Source organism: Cheilinus undulatus, linkage group 17, assembly GCF_018320785.1.
Source record: "Cheilinus undulatus linkage group 17, ASM1832078v1, whole genome shotgun sequence".
Taxonomy (NCBI): Eukaryota; Metazoa; Chordata; class Actinopteri; order Labriformes; family Labridae; genus Cheilinus; species Cheilinus undulatus.
Window position 1 is genome coordinate 12,173,210 of NC_054881.1, and position 26,715 is coordinate 12,199,924.

Consider the following 26,715-nt stretch of genomic DNA (forward strand, 5'->3'; position numbering starts at 1 on the left):
AGAGCTATTGGTGAGTGAGAATGCCACTCATGAGGGGGGAGAACGGGAACGCTTTACCAGGCCAAGACCTATTGAGGGGCCCATAGAGGGAAGCTAAACATGGTCCATCCAATGGAATGTGGCTCTCTGAGTAAAGTAAACATACTTGGCCGGCGCATCACTGTTTGACCTGTAAATTTGGATTGTATTTAGCAATGCCAGGGCCTCCAAAAAACTTGAGATGCAAAAAGGGAAGGAGAAGAAAAAGAGCAACATGGCTTGTCATCTTGCTGTTGAACCCTTCACTTTTATGGACTAAACCATGTCTTTGGATGACCTAGGGACTGAATTTTAGATTTAGACCATTAGAAAGGTCACATTGAGGTCTAGATCAGCCCAAATTTTGGACTCAGTGGCACACCTGGGCTACTTAACTTTAACATTTACTTATTTTTGGGGTATTGGTCTCCTTTAAATGTTCACATATCTAGGCATCAGGTCTTTCAAGAGTAGCTGAGATTGGTAGCCATCCTCTGTGTCTCTCTGTTGTGTGTTGCTTGAAGCATCACTTGAAGCCATACTACTTTCAGTATGCAGGACATTGCCAGCCACATGCCAAAAGGTAAAGTAGGCAACGCTGGGATTTGGAACCCAGGATCCTGTTTAGACAGGCGCTTTCACCAACTAAGCCACAGCGCCATTGCAAGACAGTTTTTCTTTGTGTTTTCGTTTTTCTCTCATAGAATCCAATCAGCTTGTTAACATCTTGTTGCTTTCCCTCTTCAGTTAAGTCCACAACAATGAAAGCAAAGCTGCAGGGAAAATTCTAGAAACAGGTCAGTGTCAAATCCCCAAATGAGCATCAAAATGCAAGTATCTGATCAGATTTTGGAGGCACAACACAAGGACGACAGCCCAAGAGCAAATAGCAAACCCGAAACAGCTGCCAAAGACTCACGTTTGGCGAGGTGGAGCACCAAGACCAAGCACAACAAACAGAAGTGGATGAGTTGAAGAAAAGCTGCTCCTTGCAACTGGTTGGTCCTGAAGTTCACAGTAATATGCAGATTTCATCCCTGAGTGGGCTCGAACCACCAACCTCTCGGTTAACAGCTGAGCACGCTAGCCAATTGCACCACAGAAACATATGCAGTGTAGCTATAGCCTCTCACCACATGGTGTGTACCTTAACCTGATCTCCTGGCACAATGCATGAAAAATGCATCTTTTTCAATGAATTTCTCCCAGGGATCAAGGGATTTCAAGAAACAGTGGACTTGTGATGGTTTGAAGGCACTGCTGGGATTTGAACCCAGGATCTCCTGTTTACAAGACAGGTGCTTTCACCAACTAAGCCACAGTGCCCATGGGATGGAACTTTTTGGGCCAATGCTTTCACATATCTAGGCATCCGGTCTTTGAAGAGTAGCTAAGATTGGTAGGAATCCTCTGTGTTGCTTGAAGCCTTACTACTTTCAGCATGCAGGACATTGCCAGCCACATACCAAAAGGTAAGGTAGGCACTGCTGGGATTCGAACCCAGGATCTCCTGTTTACTAGACAGGCGCTTTCACCAACTAAGCCACAGCGCCAACACCAGACTGCTTCTTTTGAATTTTCGTTTTACTCTCTCATAGAATCCAATCAGCTTGTTAACATCTTGTTGCTTTCCCTGTTCAGTTAAATCCACAACAATGAAAGCAAAGCTGCAGGGAAAATTCTAGAAACAGGTCAGTGTCAAATCTCCAAAGAGATCTTTAAAATCTCAGCAAGGTGGAACACCAAGCTCAATCCCAACACACAGAAGTGGATGAGTTATAGAAAAGCTGCTCCCTGCATCTGGATGGTCCTCAAGATTGTAGTAATATGCAGATCTCGTCCCTGGGTGGGCTCGAACCACCAACCTCTCGGTTAACAGCCGAGCGCGCTGGCCGATTGCGCCACAGAGACACATGCAGAATGTCCATGGCCTCTCATCACATGCTGTGTACCATGAGCCCAATAACCTGTGTCTCTTCTTGTCATATATGACAACATGGGTTAAGGATCCTGCCTAAGGGTTCACTCTGGATACTAGTTATGGTTCGTTTGGTAGACTAAAAGATCTTAAACAAAGCAACACATCATTTAGGCTTTGGGACTCCAGTTAACCACAGTGAGAGCTATTGCCCACAAATGGAGAAAACCTAAAAGAGTGGTGAACCTTCCAAGGAACTGTCAGCCTTTCACAAATACTCCATGTGTGCATGGATGACTCATCAAGGAGGTCACAAAGGAACCAGGAACATCTAAAGACCTGGAGACCTCACTTGACTCAATTAAGGTCAGCGTTTATGACTTAACTATTTATAAAGAATGCTTGCAGAACCATGTTGAATCTGTGCCATTAAGAATTAAAGCAAAATACAGTCAAACCCAGTTCTACTAAACTGTACCTAATAATTGGTCGGTGAGTGTATATATTCTGTTTGGAACGCATTTATCTATCAAGTACATACTCTATTTTGAGGTCAGAAAGTACAGAATCACAACACTTTCATCCCCATGCCTCCAAATTGCCCTGTTGGTGCCCAATTACTGAAAGATCTTCATTTATTATGCAGCGGTAATTTATTGTCAGGAAGAACTTGACAAGTGGAGATGCTGAAATCACAGGGAGTGAGAGATGAGGAGTTAATAGGGCAATTGCTAGGCTTACAAGTGCTTGAGTCCTTAGTCCACGTCGCCATCCAATCATTCCACTGCGGGTCAGGTCCTCAGGGCCTCCACTCGATCAGTAATCAAGATACAAAGCACAGGTTGGGGCGCATAGAGTCGAAAGCACTTGTCAAATTATCCACAGAGCATTGATCCAGTATTGATCGCCTTGCGCTCACACCAGATGGGAGGGTGGGACTGGGCGCTGTCCCTGATGCTGAATGGCATTTGAATATCTTGTTCAGGCTGGAGCATACAGACGACTCTTTCATCTAGTGTGAGACTGCAAGAAAGGAAGACAGATGACAGGTGATGATGAGGCGGATAGTATAAAAGCATAGCAAGGATGGGATCTTCTGTCAAACATGAGCATTAATCTCCTAAAGGCCTGCAGCACTTAAAGCGACTGACTTGAATTTTTTTGGTACTTTCACACCAATTCACCCATAACTTAATGTGACTATGACTGCTTCCATGCCTGCCATGTGTCCTTAAAGGTCACATGAGATGACAGCAGCCCTCTTGTGACCTTAATGAGTGTGCAGCTCTGACAGCTCTAAATGTCCATGAACTCCCCAGCTATTCTGAAGTGATGAGCCAACACTTTGGCTTAGTTCTTATACCTTATAACTCATGTGTTGTGTGCTCCATATTAAAAACGGTGAAAAGTTTGAAAATATGCATGCTCACTATCTCCTTAAGTTGACTTTTGTGAGTCCAGAGTTAGGGATGCCATCACCTGTCAACATCAATGTTCGGTGTTTTGAATCTGCAGCAGCAGGGCGTCACAGCTCCAGGCTACTTCAGCCTGAACTACAGGCTGCTGTATCCAGCAGTTACATAAAGTTAAAAAGGTGGTAAGTATGATAAATGAATTAATAAAACATAGATAACTTTTAAAAGTGATGCTGCATAAGCAGCGTTTTTCTTCATTGATATTTTTGTTCTTAAATGCCTAAAGAGACGATCCACACCAGGAAAATCTGCACTTCTGCAGTGAGGTCGATCTAAATTTTGGTACTTTTCTTAATATGGGATATTTATGCCTAGGGTACACAAAGGAAAATATTCTGGAAAACTGAGATTTCCCCCCTCTATTTTTTCAAAAATAGTCCCATTCAGACATGCTACATTCTATTATACATCTTAATTTACTTAAAAACATAAAACTCCCAGTGAAAGGGCTGATAAAAGCGTACCATGTTAACAGTTCTTTGTCCTGCAGCTACAATGCCCTTGGCATGTGAAGATGTTCATTTAATTTTCAAAGTTTTCCTATCTACTGAGGCCCAGACCAGGTCTCCTCCATAACCACTGACATTGGCAGCAGGCTTTTTTTGTCTACAAATAGATGTTTGAAGCAGCACTGTTCATCCACATAGAGCAGGGGTGTCAAACTCAAGGCCCGGGGGCCAAATCTGGCCCATGGTAAAGTTGTACCTGGCCCGCCAGATCATATCATATTTTTATCATAACTGGCCCACTGATCTGCAGATTTCCTACAGTTTAATAATGTAAACCTAACCCTGATGATTTGAAATATCCTTGTTTCTTCAAAAAATAGGAAAAAGTGAAAACCATTAGATAAAAAGTCAGGAATGTGGGAAAATAAATTTCTGTTTTCATATTCTTGATTTTGTGTCTCACAGTTATGGTTTTGACTTTCTATTTCATATTTTGACCTTTTCCATTCACATTTTTGTCTTTTTACCTTTTCTTTTTCTTTTTTTTTACCTTTTTTAAACCTCAATTTAAAAATTTTGAGTTATATTTTGACCTTTTAACCCACCATTTTATTTTTTTTCTCACGTTTTGACCATTTAAGCTCCTTTGACTTGTATCTCATATTTTGTATCCTCAATTTTAAATCTTAAGAAATATTTTGACCTGTGAAACTCAAAATTCATTTATTTTCCTCAGGCTTTGACATTTTTAACCAATGATTTTTAGAATTATCTCATATTTTGACCTTTAAAAATTCATTATTTCAAATTTTTATCTCATGTTTTGGTCCTTAAAACTTATGATTTAAACTGTCTATCTTATATATTGGCTTTTTAAAATTATGATTTTAACTTTAAATGCCTTTTGAGCTAATAAGCTTGAACTTTTATCTCAGATTTTGAACCTATAAACTTACCATTTTCACCTTTTTAAATCTGAAAACCATTTATCATCAGTGCTACAAGTAAGTGTCATAAATACATCTAATGGTGTGTTTTCACAGATTTTATGGCCAGAGGTGTGTATACATCATATCAAGTCGAAGTGCAGAAACTATGAACAAAATCTAAGATATCAGAAATGACGATATGCTAAATAGGTTAATATATTGATGTAACTCTAATATAATTAATCAAAGGTAACATTTTATTCTACAACTGAAAATATGAATACTCTGGCTCAGGTCTACCTGTATGTAACTGGGATAAAGTTTGAATTTAGGACTTTTACTTATAATGCAGTAGTTTCATAGTAAAGTGAGAGGGTTTAACTGTCTTACATTCTACAGATCACAGCAGAGCTTCGGATTTAACCTCAAACTTAATTAGCTTTCTCTATAAAGTGGTCTCACAGTCTAATTAGCCTATAGTATGATACTTTACAAAGCTCAGTCACCCACTGCCTCTCTCTCAGACTTTCTGCTGCATGGACTTCAGTCTTTACAAATTTGGCACATCTTGACAGGTGGTTTCTTTTGTTCTAATCTGACGTTTATTTACGAATCCAATTGATCATTTTTGAGCTTAAGTTTCGTTTTCTTCAGACACTTTAGTTTCACTTTTGTAGGTGGAGCAGATTTTGAGGAGGGAAGGGGGTTAAATGGACCTTTAGGAGACATTGGGAGTATAAACTATCATATTAAAAACAACAACCAATGAGCTGCCATCCCTGCTCTATGGGCCAATGCATAGTAAATCCCATACATACATCATATTTGCTGGATGGTCATAGATGCAGGTCTCGTCCCTGGGTGGGCTCGAACCACCAACCTCTCGGTTAACAGCCGAGCGCGCTGGCCGATTGCGCCACAGAGACTTGTGCAAAACCACTCCATGGCCTCCAAATACATGCTGTATACCCTAAACGATTGCCTTGTGTGATGCAAAGACATTTTTTGCACAAACATGTTCTTCCATCTTATGAGGACCAAAAAGTAATAAAAAAAATCTGTGACAAAAAATCTGAAAATTATTCACATATTTACAAAAAAGGTCTTGCACTCTTTACACTCTATGTGTGCCATTATTCAAAGCACTTCCTGTCTGCCGTGACACAGAGTCTCTTTCTCTCCATTCTTAGGTGTTAAGACCGTCTCCACCATGATTTGCCCAATCAGACATGCATAGTTTCACAAAGACAGAACTGCATGGAACTGAATGCCCAGGTCAGTGGCAAAGTATTCTGGGAAAAATATGGAGGTAACATTAGCTAGTAGCAGGAGAAATGATCAAAAATGATTTTAAAAAATGGATTAAAAAAGGTTTAATATTGGATTGACCACTGTTGATTTTCTTTAAATACCTTTTTAGTTATTCTCTTGTGTAGTCCTGCAAACTGTAAGATTTTTGAGCTTACCTTTTGGTTGCCTTAGGGAAACCGCTGCCCGTGTGTTTGGATTTCTGTGTAGCATCTTTGATAATTAATCAGGCTTGGACCTTTAGTAGCATCAAAAGTTGACAGACAGCCTAAACACTGCATCTGTTTCATAAAACAGGCTCCTCAGGGATTAATGAATCCATCAAAATTGGAAGTAAACGTGTTCACACTACCAAAATTACACATGCACAGGGTTAGTATCCTTCCAAGAGCACTTTGGCAGTTCCCAGGAAGTGAACTGGTACCTTTCCAGCTACTAGACCAAACTCCAGACATGGTTCAACCATGACTTTAGCCAACGACCCTCCATTCCCAACCAAAGTCCTCCCAGACTGAGCTACTATAACCCTCTCTCAGCAGGCAACTGACAGAACATGAGGACATCTTGTCTCTTCCAAAAACTAGGACTGATCAAACAGTTTGTGAAGCACTACTAGAGTCATGTTAACAGGATTGGACTCAAAAACAAGATCAGCTTTAATCCTGAATCAAAGGTTGAGCTAACATTAGGAGTTTGATGACTAGTCTGGGAGAATTAGAGGATCAGTAAGACATTAGAGGTATGCAGCAACATGTGGTGAGAAAACTGAAGCCAATAAGGAGGTGCAAAGGGATTAAGTTTTTTGAATATTCACTTGAGGATATCTGCAAAAGAACTTTAAGTCTAATTAAGAACCATATTGAAGTACTAAAGTCAAAGTGCTTACAGCAAAATTTGGCATGAACAGCTCACTTTTTATTAAAATAAACTGTATGGTGGTGATATTTTTAGATGTATGCATCATTTGTGGTGTAGGTAAGCTGAATGAAAGGTGGGAGTGTTGCAGCTGTTTTGCCAGGGTTTTAAAGGCCAACTCCAGCTCCCCCTCTTTGCATAGCTTAATCAAAAGTTAAGCAAATATTCAACAGAGGTCCAGCCAACTGGTGCTAATAGTCTCACAGTTGGGGAAACAGGGATCAGCTGAGTGCAGTGAATGTGACTAGAGTTATTTTAGTGTGAAGACACCTAGGTCTGGAAGGTCCAGTTACTGGTTAATCTGTATCTCTGGCTACCATTACACCATGTGGACAAAAGAACTCTCCAAACAACCCAAAGAAAAGGTTACTGAAAAGCAACAGGAGATGGATTCCAAAAATTTGAAAGGCACTGAACACCCCCCAGAGTTCAGTTTATACATCATCAAGAAATTGAAGGAATATGGCACATGTGTAAATATGACCAGATCAAGCTGTCCTCACAAACTGAGTGACCATGCAAGAAGTAGGCTAGTGAGAGGCCACCAAGACACCTATGACTACTCTGAAAGAGTTAGAAGCTTCAGCAGCTGAGATGGGAGAGACTCTGCATACAACTGTTGCCCTGGCTCTTCACCAGTCAAAGCTCATAGGAGAGTGGCAAAGAGAAAGCCACTGGTAAATCTAGAGTTTGCCAAAAGGCATGTGGGAGAATCTGATGAGACCAAAATGATGCTTTTTGGGCACCAGACATGTTATGTTTGGTGACACCAAACACTGCACATCACCACAAACACACTATCCCCACTGTGACACAGAGTGGTGGTAGCATCATATTGTGGGGATGCTTCTCAGCAGCATCAGTAACAGGGTAAAACATACATTAGGTTGAATACTTTTTAAAGGCACTGCAAAGACACTTCATACAACATGACTGTATGCAGAGTGCTGTTTCAGTCACAGCCATTGTGTGCAGGGGTGCAGCTAGGGATTTTGGGCCCCCAGGAAGAATATTACACGGAATATTACCCCATAATTGGCTAGCCAAGCAAAAAATGTTGCCTTTTTTTTAAATATCCATGCATTTTTAATGTAATTTTGAACCATAATTTCCATTTATGATCCAAATTTTACTGTGGTTAAATTAGGTTTACTTTCAATATTTCACAGCACTGGACTACACCATTTTGACATTTTCTAAGGGGAGGACTCAGGGGCCCCTAATCTGACACGCCAGATGGATTTGTTTCACACATCCAATTGGAAAACCTCCCATAGACTGTGTTTAGGAAGGGCAGAGCCTTAAAAAAAACTGAGGGTGATTGGATGAACTTTCTGTCTGTCACATCTTCACTGGCCAGTCAGAGCAACAAAACATGTGAAGTCATGTTTTCATCGCAGGCTTCTTAAGGGCCCCTCCCTACTGCGGGCCCGGCTAATCAGTATCCTTTTCCCCCCAGTGCTGCACCCATGACTGCATGAGTTAGCATTTCCAATATGGCAACTACCATTGATTAACCTCAACTATGCCTCAGAAACCAACAGGTACGTAGACTCCGTCCATCTTTATATGGTTTCTGTTTGAAGGATGATGCTGCTGAGCTTTATAGTTCACCTTGATTGAAAATCAGCATGAAACATGGGAAGACTTTGGGACAAAGTTGTATAAGGGTCCTTTGGTGAACCCAACCCCGAGGCATGGTAGCAGAGTGTGCCTCTGAATTACCAGGGAAGTGTGAAGTCACTATTTTTACCCACAGACAGTTCAAGGCACTCATTTCTGTTCAGCCTAAGGGCTGTTGAGTTCCATAATTCAAATGCAAAAGGTTAAGAAACATGTGATACACACAGTTTGCGCTTTGGGTTAAATTTTTGTGTCTTGAGCTTGTGTCTGGCAGCTGTGTCAGAGGACAGAGGCAGGGTTTTGAATTTCAGACGTTCACAGTTAGAGTCCAATTCTATATGAATATTTAAAGATGTATGTTTCTATATTTGATCACAAGTCATTAGAGTCAAATCTTGTGTCTTTGAGGCGAATCAAATGTGAAATGGAAAAGGGCCATCCTTGGTATTACACACCACAGCATTATTGGGTTGGCTGGAAATGCATGGATCAAGTTCTTACCCTTAAGTAACATTGACATCCAGCACTTCCTGTTGCTACTGCAGCATACTGAGTGAAGACTTCTGCACATACCCTCAGATATGAAGCATTGTGCAGACAGCATTAATAGTAAATCGGGTGTATCAGACGGCAGCAGCAGTTGTGGGAGGACAGTCAATAGATTTCCATAGCATAGCAAACAGCGGCAGATGGTGATGATGTAACGGGCGATCAAGTCACAGGCAGCAATTCTTTATGCCCTCTTGTTCACCTTGCTATCATGCAGCTTTTTGCATAGAAGGCAGCTGTCAAGAACAAGCAATCACCCACTCAGCAGTGCAGAGCAGGAAAAATAAGACTCTGATGCAATGTGTAAGCACCCAATCACAACAGCTGCATTTTTGAGAGGCAGGGGCAACTTGGAGACATTTATGTCAAGGAATTGACTATTCAAAGCAGAAGGGTTTACATTTAGATCTTGCAAAAACAACTCAGCTCTTTGAGGTAGATCTGAGGGAATCTGCACTGCAAAGCTGAGTCAATGATGAGAGAAGTTATACTCCCAATTGACACTTGTCTATGGAGTCTTCATCTGATCAAAACAAGGCATATGTCTTTCAAATAGCAATGTCAAACTCAATTAGTCTGAGTAGTTTGAGTTAATATCTAACTGGCATTTGTATAACTTGATAGTTTTTGTTCTCTGGTCGCAAAGCAACTGGATAATGAGTGTGTGAAAGAGTTGATGCCAATCAGCTAATGCAGGTGTGACCTCAGCGCTCTACCTTTGCTTCTTTTATTTTCACTGTGAAAATTCTGCTCTGAATGCTGCTTTCATAAATAAAAGATGGACTAATTGTCCAATTAGCCAAAGAGGTGTAAGGTCAATGTTTCCGAGTTTTATAATGGCAAGGGTGAAATAACGACAAGATCCCTAGAAAAATGTGTGTGAAAAAGTTTTTGCCACTTCTTAAGGTCTTTTTGCATATTTGTCATACTGAAATGTTTCAGATCATCAAACTAATTTTAATATAGGACAAGAATAATAAGAGAAAATACAAAATAGAGTTTTTAATATCAAATTAAAAAGGGAAAATACATCTTTGACTACTGTGAAGAAGGTTACAAGTTTCAGCAGCTGAGATTTGAGCCACTCTGCACACAACTGTTGTCTTCATCAATCAAAGCTTTATGGGAGAGTGGCAAAGAGAAAGCCACTGTTGAAGAAAACTTATTAAATCTTGGCTAGAGTTAGCAAAAAAGGGGGACTCCATGATCATGTGGGAGAAAGCTATTTGGTCTGATGAGACCAAAATAGCGCTTTGTTGCCATCAGACAAGACGCTGTGTTTGGTGGATGCCAAACAAGAATGGTGGGCGTGACATCATGCTGTGGGGATGCTTCTCGGGAGCCAGACCTGGAGGGGCAAGTAAAGGTAGAGGGCAAAATCAATGCGGCAATTCTGCAAAATATGGGAAAACCCTAGAGGACTGACTTATTCAGTCTGCAAGTGAACTGCAGCATGGGAGAAGATTTATTTACCAGCAAGACAATGACCCGAAGCTTTAAACAAAAGATCCACAGGAAAGGTTTGAAGACAAGGTAAATGTTCTGGAGTGGCTGAGTCAAAGCCCAGACCTCAATCCAATAGATAATTTGTGGCTGGACTTATAAAGAGCTGTTCACACCCAATACCTGTGCAACCTGACAGTTTTCAAATGTGCAAGCCTTTACTTGCAAGCCTTTATGCCACTGATCATCAACTGGCAGACCTAAGGCCAAATCAGGCCCCCCAAAGCTTCCTGCCCAGCCCCAGAAGATCATTAAATTCAGAAAATGTGAGCAGGAAAAGATCCATGTTGTATTTTTCTGGGTATCTTTTGGTTTTAAGTACCTGCAGCTGTGAAATCCACCCCCAAAATGGTCAATGTCGAAACAGTTTTTACTGAGAATGACTTGTCACTTGTCAGCAATTATTAGTAAATATATTTCAAAAATTAAAAAATGGGTTAAGACTGGCAGAAATGTTGCAAAAATGGCTGGATAAAGTGGTGAAAAGAGATAAGAAACTAAAAAAAAAATGGTGATAAATGACAAAATAGGCTGTGGAGAGGCAAAAAAGGGACAGTTATTGGTGGGAAAAGTGGGAAAAAAAGGCTAAAGAGTGGAAAAATGGGTTCAAAGAGCAAAAAAAAAATTGGAAAAAGTATCAAAAAGTGGTTTAAAAGTGCCAAAAATATTGCAAAAATGGCCTGGTAAGGAAGTGAAAAGTGGTAAAAGAGTGGCAAAATGGGTAAAAGTGGAAAAAAAGAGGCATAAAGTATCAAAAGTGGGTTAAAAGTGCCAAAATATTGCAAAAATGGCCTTGCAATGTAATGAAAAGGGGTTAAAGAGTGGCAAGATTGGTGCAAAGTGGCAGAAATGATCAAAAATGGGTTACAAGTGCTAAAAAATGTTGCAGAAATGGCTGGATAAAGTGGTGAAACAGGGTTAGAATGTGGAAAATAGGTGATAAGTAACAAAATGGGTTGTGGAGAGGCAAAAGGGGGCAATAATTGGTGGGAAAATGGTCAAAGTGCCAAAATATTGCAAAATTGGCCTTGAAAATTAGTGAAAAGGGGTTAAAAAGCCACACAAGGGCAAAAATTGTCAGGAAATTGGGAAATTACTTTTTATAAGCACTGTAGATGATTGTAACTGGTGATGTGTAGCTGAAATAAAGAACATGACTGCGGGTAAAAATGATGGTTTTCTCACTTGAATTTTCCATTTTTTAATAAACCAAAGACAATTATCCCGTCTTCCTGGTAAGCATCTGGTCTGGTGCAGGCCAATAAAATGAGATGTCTCTAAAAGTCATTTCCAACATGATTTACCGCTCTTTTGGATATTTGCCTTGGCAATACGCAGTGACACGGTCTGTGCTTAAAGTCCCCGTTGGGGTGGTATGAAGGGTGTGTCGAAAATGTGCACATGCTCTCTGAGGCAACACTATCACCATGCCATCTGTAGTCACTCCACAGGAACATAACCAGCACCATTTATTGCACATATGATTACTGGTTGGCATACCTTTTTTTTTTTCATCTTTTACAAGCCATCTGCTCAGGAGAGGTGAGAAGGGAATTGTGAAAAGGAATACTGTGGCATATTGATTCTCTGCTTTAACACATAAATATTTTGTCACACTTGGCTCGGTTTTAATTGTGTGAAGTGAGCCTGTTAATTGTAAAGGCTGTTATTAGCCTGATATTTTCAAAGTTTCAAGAACAAAGATGTTACTGTTGTTCAGTAAGAGCTAAAGGGAAGACTCAAGAAAGCCTTTGAGTGAAGATGTTAAACACAAGCCCCCAACCTCACAGTATTTAGATCACATATTGTTCCTGTGTGTTCACAAACAAGCCGTCTGTTTGAGGTGAATGATTGGAGCTGGCGAGTGAATCTGACGGGGGCTTTTGTGTGTTTGTGTCTGTTTGTTTTTGAGCCCATGCCCCCATAACGTCTGACTCATTTAAAAGCTTTGGAGTCATTTCTAACAAGACTGAAAGGAAGTCTGTCTTTCTCTGTATGCTTGTGAAGATCTGAGAATAAATGTCAGAATAACTGCTACTGCAACCTTCAGAGGAGAAGTCTTTGTGTCCATATGGTTGAATTGGATTGGAGATTGCTCAGTGTCATTGACTGGACATTATTATTAAAGTACACACCAGTTTGGAGTAGAGTTCTTAATAACATCACTGCAGTTACAAATGCATAGCAGTGGAGGCAAGTGGTGAGAAATGAGGAGAAACAAGCCACATCCCTGATATATGGGGAAATGTCTTGTTCTAGTTCATGGTGTCAGAATATGAACTTACAAAGCACTGCTATAAAGACGGCCTTTGTCAAGTCCAGTAAAGTCCAGATTCATTTACAGCACACTTGAGCTTGAGGTCATGAACTGAAGGCTGGACTTCCTCCTTCAGGATTTTCTGTAAGAGAGCAGATTTCATGGTCCTATCAATTACAGCAAGTCATCCATGTCTGAAAAAAACTTAACTTACCTTAGGTCTGTTTTTTAGTCCAGTCTTTGTCTTGGAAAAAAGGCTGTCAATGCACATTTTTAGTCATAGTTTTAATCAGCAAAATTAACACTGATTAGGTTGGCAGTGGTTTTAGCCTTGGAACTCTCCAATGGAGGCCATTTTTGCCCAGTCTCTCTCTTTTTGTTGAATCACGACCCTAACTCAGTCAAGTGAGGCTGGCTAGATGCTGCTCTGTCAATGGTTGACAAGCTCTTGGAGTAATTTTGATAGGCTGAACACTCCTGGGGAGGTTACTCACTGTTCCAAGTTTTCTCCATTTGTGGATAATGGCTCTCGGCATGGATATCTGAAGTTCCAAAGACTTAGAAATTGCTTTGTAACACGTTCCAGACTGATTATTGACATTGACTTTGTTTTCTTTGTTAATAAATTTCTTTTTCCTAATCAAACAAAATAACTTTATAAAGCTTAACTTAAACTAAAATTACATACAAAACATGTGGTTACACATGCAGTTTTAAAGATGGTGGACTGAGGACAAGAATGGAGCCATGTGGTAAGGAAAGAGTTCTCAGCAACAAAGTCAGGATGGTAACTTCACCACCCAGAAACCTGGTGGCCAGACTTTGATTTGACAGCAGTCACACTAGTGTTTGTGTAGGTTAAGGCACAGTATTGGACATAAATGGACACAGCAAAGTAAAACAACGCCTGAACAGAGACAACGAGACAACAAATGCAATTTTCAACGAATGCACAAACCCCCCCCCCCAGCTATTTCTGCCCAAATTAAACCTACTGTGATCACTGTGTGTGATTAGAGTCTGATGTCCAACTAGATACAGGAAAGATTTTGTCAGCAGGGATCAACTTTTAAGTGAGGCAAGGCTCTGTTGCTTTTTGGAGAACATTAGGCCTTGTTTACACGACAATGTTCTGCTTCGTCTTCCGTTTTCATTTTCAAATAGAGCCACAATAAGATGGCATTGTTTTGAAAACGGTGATGGTGATGACAGTTATTTTCATGATGATCGATAAATAAGGTAGAGTAATTTCCAAAATTAATAGAATGACTTTATCTAATGAAACTGGCATCTACACCAGACGGCTTGGGTCTAGCTGTCACAGCTTAACTCTGAGTGCTGAGACGCTCGTGCTTGACAGCTGACTGCAGCTGTTGTGCGTGTGTGCGTTTTCAGAAAGTGTCATTTCCCTTTTTCCGCAGAGACAGAGAGGGGGCGTTTTGAAAAACTGTCACTCTGGACAACCAAAATGCCGTTCTTGTGTAAACGGAAAGCCAAAATGCTAAAAAAGGTTTTGCATTTTTACCCAAAAGCGTTGTTTAAACAGGGCCGTAGATGAGTTCTTCCAATGTCCGTCTTCAGATTACAGGGGCTGCCTGTTTTTCTCCCATCTGGATACATTCCTTGATGTCAAAGAGAGGCACGAGGGATGAATCTCTCAGTGCTCAACTGGGTAGTTGCTGACTGCGTGGAACCTTAAGCTGGAAAACAAAGCAGCAGTCATAACTGCTGGTCTGCTGCTAGAATTGTTATCAAATGGCAATACAGGAGGGGTCACTGGGGCTTTTATTAACTGTGTACCCCCTGCAGTTTCTGCTCAGGTCTCCTCCTAATTCTGGAAAAAAATAATGTGTCCTTTTCACACCTCAGTGTGAAGTGCTGCAAGGGCTACTAGGAAAATATGTCTCTCAGGCTTCCTGGTTCTTTGTTTGACATTTCCCTCTAGACAACAAAAACAAGAAGCTGCATTGCATGCTAGGCATAAGTCTGTTGTCCACATGGCTGCCCAGCAGTGTTATGGTTTAAACCGTGACGGTGTAAACTGCTGACTTTCAGACAAACGTGTCTGATGGATCATTTCTTAATGAAAGTGTTTTTGTTTAGATTCCCTGACTAAAAAGCTGGCCGAATGAAGATGTAAAAGAGTTTCAAAGCTTACAACTATTTGTGTGGCTCAGTTAACAACCTTGGATTGAAAGTGATATTGAATACCGCACATGGCACAAGTCCCAGTGGGAATCAACAACAATGCATTATAAGCACTGTTTACAAAATCAAGTTACTAGACTTAAGGAAAACTATGGCAAATGAATCATTAACACTGCTAGACATGTGCATTAAAAATAGATCCCCCCTACCAGAAGACATGATTTGATCAGTGTGGGTATTGATTGAGATAATGGACAGCCTGAACGACCAATGTTGTTCTTTACATCTTATCAGGAATAAAATTTATTCCTAAATGGGCAGAATCAGATCATTGTTGTCCTACTTATGACAATTAGAGGATATTATCATGGCCTGGCTTTTATTCAGATTATTTGTGTCCATATAAAAACATCACATTTGATTCCATTTGTCAGAAATGAGTCAGCCAGACCCCACCAGGCTGCATCAGATGGGTGTATTGTAAGGCCATAAGATCTCACAGGCTCAGTCATGTTTGAGTTACAGCAATCCAAACACAAGATGACTTGAATTTGGAGTACAAAAAGCAAGATTAAGTCATGGCTGCAGTGTTAGCCTAACAGAAGTGTTTGTTTTTGCTTCGACTGCTGCCACACAAAGTTCTTTGCACTTGTGTTCAGAAAAGGTCTGAAAAGGGGGAGAAATGCAGACAAAATGCGGTGCCAAAATGCTCTGTAAAAATCACACTGTGCCACTGATCTGAATCAACACAAAATCAGCTGTGCCTCTCTGCTAAACTCTGAAACAGGTTCATTTGGCAGTCACGAAGCACTTTGGGCCAAAGATCAATGACTGACTTTGTAGCTGTCTCATTAGGCTGGAGGTGTTACGTCCTGGGAGAAGACGTGCTGTCAACTGATCCCCACCTGCTAGTGATTTAGATCAGATGGCAAAGAAGGGGATGTTTAGCGCACTTAAATCTGTGTTCCTCTATTTGCAGGTTGAATTAGCTTAAGTGATGATTTCCATCCAAACGATTTCAATTCTCACTTACGAGCAAACTCCCACCAATTATGAGCAGGGGTCAGGAACATTTGATCCTTGTTCAAACCCTGCAGCATGGACACCAGCAGTGAGGGAGGCTGTAAAGCTGGAGAAGGAGGCCATCCAAGCTGGGTTGGCAAGGGTTGGCGAGAACAAGAGGATAGATTTTCACTGGCCAAACAATCCTGTGCAGGTGGAAAGGCTACTGTGGTTTCAGAAGTACAAGGGAATGTTTTGAGAGGCATTTCAGGATGGCTGTTTACCCAGTTAGTCTCTTTAGAATTGTTAAATCTTAAATTCACTGCATTTATAAAGTTATTTTATGGTCCTCTGACCAGTCAAAGCATTTTAACAGTAATGTCACATTCAGCCATGCAGTGATACTCCGATGGCAGATGGTGCTATGTAATCACTATCACAATCAGAATTAGCTTATCCCATTCATAAGCATACACATGCTTCTGGATAGCCACAGGGACCATTTGTGGTTCAGTATCTTGCAATCATTTCTAAATATGTAACCATCCCTTCAATTAAGAGACAACTGACTGCATCACTAGGGACAGGAATTGTGTCTTTTATATATAACCTTACCAGTACTTGCAAATAATCCATGTTCTTATAGAAACCACTTTTTTACTTCTATGTTACTACTTTTTAAAAGTTGTTTAATTGGATTTAGATGTAAAAGTACTGTCTTTAACATAAGTGAGATCCATTTCACATTGCTAAGAGCACACCAGATTGACTTTTTCATATATCAACTGCATAGATACAGTCCATTCATCTGGGGAACCTCCCGTTGGCATTTGGGTAGGGCAGGACTTTACAGAAAAATTCTTGAAGGCAACTGGACAAACAATCTGTCGGCCAATCAGAGCAATAAGACAAATCAAGGCAGCAGATACCCGTGGCTCAAATGCTAATCTGAGCTATCGAGGCTAGTGCTACCATGTTGGTGGATAATATTCATACTGAAGCCTATCAGGGGACATTCAAACACGTCTTTTTTGCTAGGAGATGTGGCTCTCTTGTTTTCATAAAGAAATGTGATCGAGGTCTGATTAAACTAATGGTTTTCTACAGCTACACCCAAGCTAATCGCTACTGTGGTGGCAGACATTTATGCATCAACAAGGTACGACTAAAAAATCTGAGCTTGATATGTTCAACTCAATAAGAGGCATAATGACATGGCCCAATTTTGTCACTTGCTGTTGCCAGCAGGGGGAGGTAGAACAAAACCCTCAAATTAACCAAAGAATGTGTATAAGGGAAGGCCTTGATTGTACACATGAACTTCAAATGAAATCAGAAGTGTCATTTGAGAGTTACGCCAACTTCCTGTCTCAGGGCGCATTCACACCAGAGCTGGTCCACTTTAAATGAATTCTGGCCCATTTTCCCGGATAGTCCAGTTCATTTGGAGTGGTGCAAAAGCCCACACAAACTCTAGTGCGGACCAAACAAGCGGATTCTGGTCCGCTTAAAAACAGGGGGTCTCGGTCCACTTCCAAACGAACCCTGGTGCAGATCGTTTGAGGTGTGAAAGCAAAGTGGACCAACTTGTGAACCAAAGGGAGGAAGTGGCATAAAGCATAATGATATATGGATTTGTATGTGATTAAATACATTCAAATACATGTCAGCACCTCGCTCAGCATCTTTATAGCCGTGGCAACACGTCGTAGTCGGTGCTGATTTATCACAGAACGACATGCTGGACGGCTCACTACCTCGCTGCTGGCTGGTAATACCCCAATGCAAAAGCAGGAACCCCAAGACAGCGTAAATTTGGTGTTTTTTCATTGTTTATCTGGACAAAATGATGGGCAGAAGATTGATTTCTGGTTTTGTCTTCTTCTGCACATCCTTTTCTTCTTGATCGCTGTTTGTTTGTGACGACAGCACCCCTAACAGGCAGAGGTTGAATTGTTCCCCGGACTATCAGGTGTGAAAACGACCTCAAATGATGAGATTTCAAAATGGCCACCATTGCCACTAAGGCTTCCTTTAATAAAACATGTCAGTGTTGGGGATATACTATTTTAGGCCACACATAGGTTCAGCACAGTAATAGGAATAAAGAAATGGCCCGATTGCATCACTTCCTGTTGACAGTAGGGGCGCAAGAGCAAAACAATAGAGATAAACCTTTGAATATGGGGGCAGACCTTTATTATACACATGAATTGTGTCACACCAACATAATGAGAGTTACACCAACTTCTTGTCTGAAATGGTCAACCCCACCAGTAACAATTACAAACTCGTGCTAAAACACGTCTGCAGAAGAACAAAACCATCCTGTCTGTCATTAAATGCTTTCAGTGTGGCTCTTTGTTCTTGTTTTAATGACGAAATGCTGTCCATTTCAGATAAACTGCCCCTGTGGTTACATCTGAACTAACCACTCCACCGGCAGCCATTATACCGACTCACACTGCAAGCATGCTGGCCAGTTCCAATCTGCACATCCCATCACCAGCACATTATGTCAGCTGCTGTTGTGAAGGTAGTTTGGTTTCACATTTTTGTGTAATAGAAGAATTTGGGGATGCATTGTCACACTAATATACTGTCATTCTTATATTGTTAGGATATTAAGTGGATCTCTTTGGGCTGGGTATTTCCTCTGCAAACTTGAGGCTTAAGAGGGGATCAATCTTGTGATTTTGGCTGCAGTTTGCTCCCCTGCACTGTTTGGTTTAATGTGTTGAGAGCAGCACAGAAGCACAAAGCCCTTTATGCCAAGAACAATTGCATGTCATTTAGTGCAATTTGAAATCCCTTGACCTGCCTTACAAAAATTGTGAGACTTTTTTGCACTAAAGTCTTTCTGCCATTAGCTGATAAGTATTTGCTGACCCTCACAATCACAAGTCACATTCAAACAAGACAGTAAGACAGCCTGAATAATCCTACAAGCTCACACCTTGACACTCAATCTTCTGATCGTGTATTCTGCCTATACGTCTGCTGGATTCTTCGCTTACTTCTATGTGCTGGTTCCTCCCTCCTCCTGTTCCACCGTCTTATTACCATACTTGAGATGGCGTCTCCCGCCTTGTGCATTATGTATGTCCCACATCTCAGTGATATATACCCTCTGGGTCCTCTTCTGTGTACTCCTTGTAGTTTTAATGCACTCTCTCTGAATCTCATATGCTGTTTGGACTCATTTAGACGGCCCCATCGCACACAGAAAACTGATATCATTTCAATATAGACAGGTTCAGAGCTCCAGCCTCCCCGTTAGAGGTAATGGATAAGTATTTAAATAGTCTCTGAAGTTGGTGTGTTCTCTGTGTGTCTTAGGTTTGCTCTTTTGTATCCTCTCATTAACTTTTAAGTCGAAATATCTTGACAGATGTGACTGCTCAGATGTTTCAGCCTAAGGTCAAATGAGAATAAGTAAGCAAGCCCAGTTAAAATACTCATATGTGCTATTTTGAATGGTTATACTGCAAAAAATCAAATGATATTCGGAGCTCCATATTTAAGTAAATTGAATTCTAACGCTCTCTAGGTTTGTTGTTCTCAGCTTTGTGTTTACACACAGAAAAAAATTTCTACAGATTGTTTGTGTGCCACTAAGAGTCTTGCTGGACTCAATGGGCAAGGTGGTGGCAAAGTCAGAGTCTTCTGGGGCTTGGTCCTCCTGGTCTCACTATACTTTTGTGAGGCCTGGACGCTAACTGATGGCTAGAGGCGCCAGCTGGACCCCTTTGTGACGACTTCTCTTAGGCGTGTTTTTGGGTGAATTCTGGAGTGTCAGCTGCACTTCTACAGGCATTTGATGCACTTTTCTGTGCCTGATCCGCTTGCTGCATTCTGGGTGCCCAGGACCCAGTGGGCTGGACCAGATGTTGGGAGTGGCCATATGCATCATAAAGGGGCAGCTGGGAGGATACTCCCATACCTGACTTGACTTGAAGAGTCTCAAACATCTTCCAACTCTTTTTTTCCCCAAGGAAACCTCTACAGCAGGGATGTCAGACTCAATCACAGCAGGGTCAAATTGTGAATGGGTCTAACTGTTGCACACTTAAAGAAGAACTCTCAGTGTGACTTTAAGCAATTTAATGAAGGGTTCATGAGCTGAAAAGATAACAGAAAAGCACATTGTTGTGATCAAGCTTCTGCACAGCTTCCTACTACAGCTCAGAGCAACAGTGTGTTGATACTGTTTCAAATGTCTCAAAAAAATAAAAGAAAATACCAAATAAACGTTACATAAGCATACAAAACAGAATTGTCACTCCTTCCTAACACCACTACATATTTGCAGTCACTTAACAAGCATTTCAGACACACAACAGTTACATATCATGTCACTCGATCTCTAGAACACCAGAAATTAGCTTAGCTCCTATCATAGTGTAGCAAGCTAGCTTTACTTCACTTGAACATACTCGGTGGAAATATACGGCCAACTTTCTCACTCTACCTGTGAGAAACCATCTCTTCTAACTGTTTCTAATAAGATTTATGTCTTCTTACCTGAAAAGGTAACAGAAAAGCACATTGTTGTGATCAAGCTTCTGCACAGCTTCCTACTACAGCTCAGAGCAACAGTGTGTTGATACTGAGCAGAGCACGGCAGAAGGGCTCACTCAATAGCATACTCCATCTTGTGGCAAAAGTGGGTAACTACACATAATCTGCGCAACAGTGCTTTCTGCCTGCGGTTTCTTCTTTGGAGCACAATAACTACTTATAACAAAAAAATAAATGCAAAGCAATCTCTCAAGAACACATAAAATGGATTATACTTCTTTGACAGTAATAATAAAAATAATACGTAAAGTGGGGTGCCTTCTTATGTGCTTGTGAACTTATTATCCTCACACTCTCCCCTCAAAAATCAAATGGCGTCCCGACATTGAGTACTAATTCACATTATGAAAAACATTGCCAACACCTTAGTGGTATGAATAGCATACAGGTAGGCTACTTCCAGGTAGGAGTCAGAATTCAGAGTCCATAAGATGCAATACTGTAATCAGTCAATCATATGACATCTATCTCCTGTTAATGCCATATGTTCACAGTAGATGTCATTGTGCACTATAACAGTCCACTGCTGCTTCCGTCAAGGGTACGGGTATCTGCATCCCTTCTGAGAGTAAGTAACTATAACATAGTAGCAGCCTGACACTACATTAAGCATGCTGCACAATAGCTATGATGAGTAACCTCAATGTCTGAAATTCTAGACTGTAGTGTACATTTTCCCAATGCTACAATTACACATTTTTACAATGTTTAACAGATTCACTAACCCTTATGTAACTATTCTGAACTATAACAACATTGATATGTCTTCATCACATAGAACTAAACAAGGTTACTTATTCATTACTCTCTTCATAAACTGCTGTTCTACTCAGAAGACAAAGTGGGCTGTCCTAACTTATGATAAGTAAATATCATTTTAGGTTTTCTCTGACGAAAAGGATACTTTTTCTCTGCAGACAGCGACTGATCAGTGTCTTCTCTGTCACTGGTAGATGACCTGGCAGATTCATCTTCCTCACTCTCTGTTTGTGGTGTCTCATTCCCAGTGTTCAGTGTCTCAGTGTTCTCTTCTAGTGTTGTGATGTCTTCTTCAACCATTCTGTGTTGTTGCTCTATGTTGTCATCACACTGGAAAGCATCAGCTGCTGCTGTTTCGTTGTCTGGGAAGAACTCAGGTGCTTCTGCTATAAGATGACTGTCCTGGTAACGACTGCTTAGCTGTGATCCCACGATTGAGTCCCACTGGTCCTCATCCTCTGAGCTGTGTTCCTCTTCCCTGTGTGGATGTTTACTGTGTTCCTTTCTCCGTTTCCTGAGTTCTACAGGAACATTGCCTGTTGCAACAGGGAGGAAGTCACATGGCAGGAGAAGGTTCCTGTGCATGATCCTTATGCGTCCTTTTCCACTCTCTGGTCTCAACTCATAAACTGGGGTGTCCGGATATTTCTGCTGTGTAACCACATAGATTTGGTCTTCCCAAAATGATCTCAACTTCCCTGGTCCTCCCTTTTCATTCAGGTTCCGAACCAGCACTCTACAGCCTGGGTACAACTCTGCACCATAGACCTTCTTGTCATAGAGAGCTTTACTGCGGATCCCTGCTGCTCTGGATGCCTTAGAGGCCAATTGGTAGGCTTCTGCCATTCTCGACTGCCATTTCTCTGCGTAGTCTGCATGGGAAGGACTCTGATCTCTGGCTGTGAGGCCAAACATGAGGTCAATGGGAAGACGTGGCTGGCGACCAAACAAGAGATAATAAGGAGCATGACCAGTGGCTTCACTTCGTGTACAATTATAGGCATGCACTACTTTTGCCAGGGAAGCTTTCCAGTCTACTTTTGCCGTCTCTGGTAGGTTTCTGAGCATGGCTAATAACGTCCTGTTAAACCTTTCGACCTGGCCATTCCCTTGCGGTCTGTATGGTGTTGTGCGTGATCCTTTGACCCCACTGTATTCCTGAAGCTTGGCAAACAGTTTATTTTCAAACTCTTTACCTTGGTCGTGGTGAAGTTTTGTGGGAAATCCAAAACGCAACACAAAATCTCCAAATATTTTCTCTGCAGCTGTTTTGGCAGCTTTATTCCGGCAGGGGTAAGCTTGAGCGAAACGGGTAAAGTGGTCCATCACAACGAGGATATATTCATACCCCCCCTTGCATCTCTCCAGATGTAAGAAATCAATGGAGACTAACTCAAAAGGGTAGGTGGTGATGATGTTGGTGAGTGGAGCTCTAGTTGGTCTGTTAGGGCGCTTGTTTTTAAGACAGCTGCACACACGTGTGACATAATGCTCAACATCTTTTTGCATGTGTGGCCAATAAAAGCGGTCTCTGACGAGATTCAAAACTCGCTCCACTCCTAAATGACCCATGTCTTCATGAAGCTCCTTGTAAACCAGCTGGTGAAACTTTTTAGGGAGGAGTAGTTGGGATCGGGTAGCACTCTTGCGATACAACAGCCCATCCTCATCAGTATGCAATCTCTGCTTTTGTCTGATCAGAGCAGCTACTTTGCTGTTGAGTTGTTTCCCATTTCTTGGCCACTTTTTTGAAATGATGTAATTCAGCACCTCACCAATCACAGGGTCATCCCTCTGTGCTTCTCTCAAGGCTGTTTTAGGAATTTCTGCCACTGACGTCATCAACGCATCACTATCCTCACTTAGCATCTCGTTAATGGTTGCGGGGCACAGCCAGGGTTCTGCTTCCTGCAACTGAACAGCAACTGCTTGAGTTACACTTGTGATGACTTCAGGCGAAACTGCTTGTGTACAGTCCTGCATGTACTGTTCCATGTCTAAGGGCATGCGCGAGAGACCATCAGCATCCCTATTTACTCGACCAGGCCTATATTTGATCGAAAACTGGAAGTCAGCAAGTTCTGCTATCCACCTATGAGTGGTTGCGTTCAACTTGGCCGTGGTAAGCACATATGTGAGAGGGTTATTGTCGGTATAAACAACAAATGGTGGAGAGTAGTAGAGGTAGTCTCTAAACCGCTCACATATTGCCCATTTAAGAGCCAGGAACTCCAATTTTCCTGGGTGCAGGTGGTAGTTTTTCTCAGGGGCAGACAGAGTCCTGGATCCATATGCAATCACCACCAACTTCCCTTGCTGCCTTTGATAAAGCACTGCCCTGAGTCCTTCCTGTGAGGCATCACAATGAAGGGTGAACGGCTGTTCGAAGTCGGGGTATCCTAAGACTGGAGGCTGAGAGAGAAAGTCAATTAACTGGCAAAGCACTTGCTGGTGCTCAGCTGACCACACAACTGGATGTGACGATGGCAGTTGACCCCCATTGTTAATTTTCTTCTTTCCATGTTTTACTTGTTTGTGATTCCCACTCACAGCTTTGTCCTTGGAGAGGAGGTCATAAAGAGGCTTTGCTATGCGGGAAAAGTTTGGAATATAACTGTGATAGTATGAGATGAATCCCAGCAGCTTTCTGAGTTCTCCTATGATGGTAGGTGTTCTTTGCCTCAGAGCCTGCACAGGTGCAATGTCTGCAGGATCCATAGTGTAACCATCCTTAGTAACCAGTCTCCCCAAGAACCTCACCTGGTTTCTGAAGATCTCACATTTTCTTGGAGTCAGTTTGACTCCATGGCTCTTGTAGCGACGCAGCACACTCCTCAGATGATTAAGGTGGTCCTCAAAGGTCTTAGAGTGGACTAGGTTGTCATCCAAATAAGGTAGGCATATTTCATCACGGAGTCCAACCAAGCACTCCTCCATTGATCTCTGGAACTCAGCAGGTGCAGATGATAAACCAAAGGGGATTCTTACCCACTCATATAAGCCCCAGGGTGTTATAAATGCAGTGAGAGGACGGCTTGATTCCTCCAGGAAGCCCTGGTGATAAGCCTTCCCTTGGTCGAGTACCGAGAACCAGGCACTTCCCATCAGGCTATTGAGCATGTCTTGTATGCGTGGTATTGGATGGCGATCAGGTATGGACTTTCTATTCAGCTCCCTATAGTCACAACAGAGACGGAGGCCACCATCCTTTTTCCTCACACAAACAATAGGACTTGAGTAGGATGATTTTGACTTCTTTATCCAGCCTCTGTTCAATAAGTCCTCAAGGTACTCTTTTACTTCCTTGTGGAGTGGCTTAGGTACTGACACGTATGTCCTTGTCACAGGTGTCGGGTCACTCAGGCGGATTTTAAGTTGCAGTGAGGGTATGGTACCAACGTCATGTTCATCCTGAGCAAAAGCTCCACTCTCCTTGCGCAGCAGTTGTTTGACTTGCTGCTGCTGTGCGGGTGAGAGATGACTGAGGGGAACTGGAGGGTCCCAACTGTTATCACTACCACTCTCTGCTTTGCTTTCTCGCTCTGATGTTTTATTTTCTGTGACTGGTTGAGTTACTTCACTAGTATTCTTGACAACTGTCTCTATCTGTTCCATGTCCAGTGGTTTTGTCTGTGCCGGGTATATGGTCTTCACTATTTGAGTTTGTCCAAGTGTGGTTTTTGGAGCTAACATTATGTCATGGGTGGTATTATTTGTAATAGGGATGGTGAGGCGGGACCAGCGACCTCTCTGCAAGCGCACTACACCATGTTTCATTTCCAACCCCTCTGGCAACTGTGGATGTGGATACGGTTCAAAAAGAACATCCTGTTGTTCTGGAAGTCGGCCTGCTCTCACGCTACACTTCACTACTTTAGTCTGGCCTGCTGGAATGGTCATGTTTTCTCTCCCTATCTTCACTACACCACTGCCTAGACCATCATCCTCACTTTTCATCACTCTAAGGAACACTTCAGTTTTCTTGCAGTCAAAAGAGAATGCTGCACTGACAGCGTCTGAGACAACACGTGGTGGGTCTATTCCCATCTGTAGTAAATGTTCAATTACATTGAAGCCAATTATTGGTTCTTCTCCCACCCCCTCCTCATTAGCGACCAAAACTGGAACTACAAGCTCCAACTTCGTGGGACTAACTGAGGGTAACCTAAATTTGAGTTCAACCCATCCAGAAAAGGGGATTGGAGTTTTATTGACTGCTCTCCCATCCAGTATGCCTGGCCCAATGATCTCTGTGAGGCTCCTAACTGCAACCTGTGGGATGTTCTGTTGTCTCCACTTTTCATTTATGAGGCAGACTTGTGACCCAGTGTCCCATAAAGCTTTTGTCTCCACTTCATCCAACAGACAGGTGATCATATACTTATTTCCAATTAGGTTAAGTAGACCTTCTCTTTGTTTTGGGGAGAGGAGATTGACACGGATCACCTAATTTCTCTGAGATCCAGCATCTGCTATTTTTGCTTCTAAGTGCTGGATACTGTCAGTGATAAGCTTGTAAACATCTTTTAGTTGGTCACTCTGTTTTTGGTTTTCCACAGGTTGTGCTGGTCTGGATGTGACAGTGCTAGCTGACATATCTATCTGTCCTGACTTATCAGTGTGGCTCCTTCTGGATCTACATCCCCGGGACAGATGACCACTCAGTCCACATTTAAAGCAATGATCACACTGATCTCCCCTGTTGCTATCCTGGCAGCTTTTGCAACCACGTTTTCTGCTTGTTCGTTGTTGTAGCCTTGGAGACTCATGAATGAACTTTTTAATTTCGTCCATCTCTCCTTTTAGCTGTCTGATAGTGTCCAGAAGTTCTGTTTCTGTGCGAGACACTGTTTGTTGAGCTTTTATAGTTTTCACTTTTGCGCCTGTGGAGGATGGTAGTTCCTGTCCCCCAACTGCTACAACTGCTGCTTCTGGGACTGACTGTGTTGCTGCTCTTATTTCTCTCACCTTTGATTCTTTACTGTTTCTCTTAAATTTTTGTTGCCTTTCCCATTCAATGCTTGCAGCTTCGTTTGTCTTAGCTATCAGGATATCATCAGTGACTCTAGGATCATCCAGGTGATTTTTGAGCTGATATTTTACATTGTCACTAATAAGTCCCGTTCCCACAGCTCTCAGAAATTTCCTCTGGACCAGGTCAGGGCTATACTGTTCCTCTGCTCCAGGTTCTCTGGATGAAGCTAAGAGTCTCTCTTTCAGCTCTATTGCCCGGAATAGGAAGTTTTGCGGGGATTCATTATTTTCTTGTGTGATATTTATC

At 41.8% G+C, this 26,715-nt stretch overlaps 4 non-coding genes across 4 annotated transcripts; all 4 read right to left on the reverse strand.

The window, feature by feature from the left end:
• Positions 1–1,270: 1,270 nt before the first annotated feature.
• On the reverse strand, positions 1,271–1,344 carry trnat-ugu. The gene has a single exon. It is a non-coding gene; the product is annotated as a tRNA-Thr (tRNA).
• Positions 1,345–1,497: 153 nt separating this feature from the next.
• On the reverse strand, positions 1,498–1,571 carry trnat-agu. Its single transcript has one exon. It is a non-coding gene; the product is annotated as a tRNA-Thr (tRNA).
• A 284-nt stretch (positions 1,572–1,855) lies between these two features.
• Positions 1,856–1,929, reverse strand: trnan-guu. The gene has a single exon. It is a non-coding gene; the product is annotated as a tRNA-Asn (tRNA).
• A 3,712-nt stretch (positions 1,930–5,641) lies between these two features.
• Positions 5,642–5,715, reverse strand: trnan-guu. Its single transcript has one exon. It is a non-coding gene; the product is annotated as a tRNA-Asn (tRNA).
• Between the last annotated feature and the right edge of the window lie 21,000 nt (positions 5,716–26,715).